Source organism: Humulus lupulus, chromosome 2 (genome assembly GCF_963169125.1).
Source record: "Humulus lupulus chromosome 2, drHumLupu1.1, whole genome shotgun sequence".
In the NCBI taxonomy this organism is placed as follows: domain Eukaryota; kingdom Viridiplantae; phylum Streptophyta; class Magnoliopsida; order Rosales; family Cannabaceae; genus Humulus; species Humulus lupulus.
In genome coordinates this window covers 221,274,694-221,280,693 of record NC_084794.1, presented here as the reverse complement: position 1 = coordinate 221,280,693, position 6,000 = coordinate 221,274,694, and positions in this window count along the sequence as shown.

Below are 6,000 nucleotides of genomic sequence, written 5' to 3'. Positions count from 1 at the left end.
CCTTGTGGAATCGACCGCTCATCTATACTACGACTACCGCTAAGTGGAAGTCACGTTTGGGCGTTAAACAGTGAAAATATCGATCGCCTATTCATTGGCATGAGGTGGGTGAAAGAAAGTACATAGAGCAACAAATTGGACCAGATATTGTGACGTCAACAACGGAAGTCGGTCGAAAAATTCAATAGAGTATAGCAGCAGCCCAAAGTTGACAAAAGTGTTATGCAGAAAAACGAAGAAGACTATTAGAGTTCCAAGTCGGAGAAAAAGTATTTCTACGAATAACACCAATGAAAGGTGTTATGAGATTTGGAAAAAAAGGAAAGTTGAATTCAAGGTTCATTGGACCTTTTGAAATATTAGACCGAATTGGAAAAGTGGCCTATAAATTGGCACTGCCACCAGAGTTGTCGGATGTACATGATGTATTCCATTTGTCTATGCTGAAGAAATATATTCCTGATTCCAGTTACATGTTGCAACATGAAGTTATCTAGGTGGACAAAGACCTTACCTATGAGGAAAAACATGTCCAAATCTTGGATCGAAAGAATAAGGTCTTAAGAAATAAAGAAATACCTTTGGCCAAGGTATTGTGGAGAAGCCAGACAATAGAAGAGGCTACGTGGGAGAGTGAAGATGAGATGAAAGCTAAATATCACGATTTACTCTAGATTTTTGTGGACGAAAATTTGTAAGGAGGGTATATTGTAACTCCCACTTCTTTCTACAAACACATTATAACAATTATGAAAAATAAGAGAATATATTTTATTCATACTTTTGAGTGCATTACAATGTTAATAGAAGGCTAGAGCTATTAAGTAAAGTGGAAGAATAACTAATGAATACGCAACTATAATATTCATGGGCATTTCATTAGTATAATACCCTAGAATGATGCAAAATACAAGCAAACAATCACTAAAGTTATGAGCAATAAAGGGAAATTCATGATTTGATGATGAATTTTATCTAGAAGGGTAAGAGATGAAGAAGTTGTTGCAAGTAAATGGTTGAAGGAACAAGTATATATAGGACAAAAACTAGCCGTTATGACCGTTGGTGAATAGTGATCCGACCGTTGGAAACAATAACTTGACCGTTGGAGATATAGTTGTATTCTATTGTGGCATTTTAACAATTCTAAGTTGTTGAAGTAGCTAACACATGATAATAATTAATTTATGGATGTTAGAGAAACTTTTTTAGAAAAGTTTGTGAGTCAAAAATTTTGAGCTAAGTAATATAAGAAGATTGAGAAGTTTTCATTTTTTTTTTGTTACTATTCACCGGGTACTATTCATAGTGGGTCCTTCAGTGGGGTTTGCAAGGGTCCCACAGCGGGGCCACCCCATGGTTCCCACATGTTGATACAATAGTGATACAATGATGACTTTAGCAAACTACTATGCATAATATTTTGAATATTTTATTATTCCACCATGCTTGATATTTTAAATATTTTATTAGCATAGTAACCCAAGGTTTTCCTATAAATAAGCTCTTCCAAAACTGAATTTGAATTACAAAACATCATTTTATTTCTCTCACTCTAAAAATCTTCTTAACACTCTTTTAAAAGTTCTAAATCTCTAAGATCTAGGCAAAGTTCTGTCTGTAATGCTAGCCTACGAAAACCTTTTAGGTAAGCTCCTTCTCGAGCCTTGCAATTCAGTTATTTAGCTATTATATATATAGATTATTTTACTATGTCGTTATAATGTCAAAATTTATATATAGATTATTTTACTATGCCGTTATAATGCCAAAATTTATATATAGGTTATGTTACCATGCCGTTATGATGCCGAAATTTATATATAGATTATTTTACCATGTCGTTATAATTTACAATGCCAAAATTGAAATATAAACTATTTCTTATGTATCCTTATAATACTAAACTTATATAGGTTGTGGTCACACTTTAGACTATTATGGACTTTTATTATATGACCTTATTCCCTATTATTATGGACTGATATTATGACCTGGACATTTCCATATGACCATGACCATGACTTTTAGACCGGGATCTTGTCATGGACAATTATAGTATGACCATACGCCTGGACATGAAATAAACAATAAAATAGAAAAAAATGGAATAATAACTATTATAAACTAAAATTACATCATGTAGATTTTATGTAAGTTAATAGTTTGTGTTTTTATCAGGAAGCTAACAATTTCGATTGTTTTATCAGGACGCAAGGTAAGTAGAATCCTCATCTACAACACAAGTATTTTGTGTGTCTTATGTGCATTTATATGCTTTACATATTATTCTGCCATATTGTTTTTATGCATAAGTTATTTTCAAGAATGTTATATTACGTTTAATGTTCACAGACAAGTTATTGAAAGCGTTAAAGTAGAGGTGCTGCTTGGGAGACCTATGTCCCAAAATGTAATAAGGGAGACGTTCTTCCCTATATAATGAATGTTTATGAGGGAGAAATTCCCTATTATCATGTTTATGTTCAGGTGGGAATGTGATTCCCTATGTAATTCCGACAACAGCATCCTCTAGGGCCCAAAGAAAGGAAAGTGAAAGAAAGAAAATACATAACATGTTGCACGTTTATTTTAATACATATGAGGTAGTTATTCTGCTTACTGAGCCTTAGCTCATCAGATAATGTTTGTGTTGTAGGTAAGATGCCACAAATATAAATTATTGATGAGTATACGTGGAGCCAACGTGATTGTATATATGGGGCTGACCTGAAGGGAGTGGAGTTCTGCTATGCTATATTATAAATAAACGAGAAACTTGATTTTATATTTATATTTCATAAAAAATATTTTGTGAACTTTACATAAAGCTTTAAAAGTATTTCATGAACTTTGTAATTTACATAAAGCTTTTCAATTTATCGGTTGGATACATCTCTAGTTCTACGTTAAGGTGTAGTAACGCCACAGAAATTATTTATAAAAGTATTAAGATTTGTATGTAAGATAAAGTTTTTATTTGGTTGTGAGTATTGTATGGTTTGAAGTTATGAACATTAGTTTATGTATTGTTTAAAAAAGTTTTTTTTTGTAAATTCAGAATTTCAGTATTATCGTATTTAGGTTAAACTTTATTTTTACACTATATATATATGTTAAGAAAGAAGGTATTCAGGTTAAACTTTGTTGTTTACACTATATATATATGTTAAGAAAGGAGGTATTTGAAAATATAAATATCTTTTTATTATATAATTTTTAATATTTAAATTATTTGAAATTTGAATATTATTAGTTAGATATTTTTATGGATATTTGAATTTGTTTAACTATTTTGAGATATTTTAGGATTGTTATAACTATTTATATTTTTATTTTATTTTTTAATGGTTAAAATATTAGCTAATAGTTATAACAACACAAAATATTTTGAAAAATAGTTAAGATATTGATTTTAAAATTGGTTAAATTTTGAAAAATATCATTTTTTTTCCAGCCAATTAATAAAATATTTTTTTATAAATGGGATTTAAATTAACTTTGGTTAATTGTTGATAAATCCTATTTAAATTAAAATTTTTTTTTCAAATTAACCTAAACCAAGTCGATTGTTGATAAATGAAATTTAAATTAACTATTGTTAATTGTTGATAAATGAAATTTAAATTGACTTATTTTTTGTAAAAAATTAATTAATTTGAATTTTTTAATAAATTCTAGATAATTAATTGTGGTATTTTTGCAAATGAAATTAATTGTGGTATTTTTGCATAAATTCATAGAATTGCTCATATAGTAACATGATTAGGCCCATCCAATTATAACATGTCTATTTACACTATATGTAGCATTTTTGCAATTGGGCTTAGATGCATATAGTGGCCCATATGTTTGTTAGATATATGAATTTTGCCAAATAAAATATTCATAAAATGATAGGTTTTATTTGAGCCCATTAGAAAGTGCAAAGTTTAAATTTCTCTCTTGTGGGTGATTCCACTTGTGAAGATCCATTTGCTTTGCATGACTATAGTGGACATAATCAATTAATAACAATTAATAAAATGAAGGTTTAAATTCCTGTCTTTTGGACCTTGTATGAAAGATAGGGGGCCTTTGTAGTAGAAACGACATACTGGACCCAGCCCTCCTCCATACAAGCCTAATTGTTAAGGCCTATTTACCTGAGTTGGACTTAATTGTATAGGTTCATTATATTAGTTAAACCTAAATATTGATTAGCAACAAATTAATTCTGAATTAATTGAATTTGTTTCAATGTGACACTTTAGAATTAATAGGAAATTATAGGACTTTGGTTTTAAAATTTTTAATCTGTTTAATTTTTTTTGGGAAAACCATAGTCATTAGTTTTCTTAAAATAAATAATAAAAATACTATTTTTAATTTTATAATGAGCTTATTTTAAGAATTTTATTCGACCTCCACCGTTGGTCTAACATAGTCAATAGATTAATGGGGCCTCGAGGTGCTTTGATTTGTCCCTCTACGGAAGGTGTTCATTAGTTATTTTGACAATGTTAGATTTCGAAAGATAGATAATTATAGGTCAAATTCTACTAGACTCACCCCTACGATGACTACTAGGACTAAATCTATGATTATTGAAACCGTGGGTCTAGCTCATAAAATAAGAGATTTTGTTTTCTTATTTTGATCGAATAGTAGGTTGTTAATAGTGGTGTCCATTATTAAATGAGTTTACAACTCTATTTAACTAGTGGTATTTTTTACTCTCGCCAACTGGGACAAGGATATCATGGATTAGTTAAAAACCTAAAGAAATAGAGATATGATTGTTTTTGGTATTTTTTCTCATATCTTAAATATTTTTGGTATATGTTGTGCTATTTCTTGAAATATGTGTGAATAGAAGTTTTATTGAGCAAATGTGATTGATTTCTATTTTATTGGTAATTGTAGTTTTAAGTTATGGTTGTGTCTACTCCCATCCTTTCTCCACTTTCGATGGAGAAACTCCCTGGAGGAAACTTCCTTAATTGGAAGCAGAATATCAACATAGAGTTGATTGGTGACGACTCCAAGTTCGTCATGATTGGAGAATCCCCAGAACGAGCATTGTGTCCGCACGTTCTTGATAGCACCGTAAATGCTTGGATAATACCATCTCCACACATATGTGACGACAACGTAAATTCTCGGATGGCACCGTGTCTGCACGTTCGTGATCAACTCAACTATGGTTTGACGTAGCTCATGAACGAGCTTCAGACTTTTGAGCCTATCATGAGTGGACCTAGTAAAGGAGGAGAAAATAAGACTACTGATGTTGTTGTTAATCTAGCTAAGGCTGAAGCTAACCCAGCTTCGTCTTCGAAAGCTAGAAACAAGAGGAAAGGTGGACAAAAGAACAACCCCAAGCCTGCAAAGGCAAGTGCACAGACGCCTAAGGGGAAGAACAAGAAAAACAAGAAAGGTAAAGGTAAATGTTTTCACTACAAAGAGAAGGGGCATTGGAAACAAGATTGCCCCAAGTTTCTTGCAGATAAAAATAAAAGGTAATGATTATAGTTCATTTATCTTGGAAACATATGTTTTAGAGAATGATAACTATGTTTGGATTATTGATTCTGGATCTACTAACCATGTTTGTAACTCTTTACAACTTCTTGAATCTTGGGAGGAAGTGAACGAAGGTGGCTTAAAGCTTAGAGTTGGAAACGGAGCGTTCGTTGCGGTCCAAGCTAGAGGAAGAACTCGTCTGAAGTTCAAAAATAAATTTTTAATTTAAAAAGATGTATTTTTTATTCCGGATTTTAGTAGAAATTTAATTTCAGTTTCCATGTTGCAATTAGAACGATTTGTTATGACTTTCACAAGTTTTAAGATATCTATTTCTTTCAATGGATCACAATTGTGTATTGCATGTTTGGAAAATGGGCTTTATATTCTGCGACCTAACGAACCCCTCGCTCTTAATAATGATTTATTCAAAGTAGCTAAACCTAGGACCAATAAATGTCAAAAGACCGATAACAATAATATGACGTATTTATG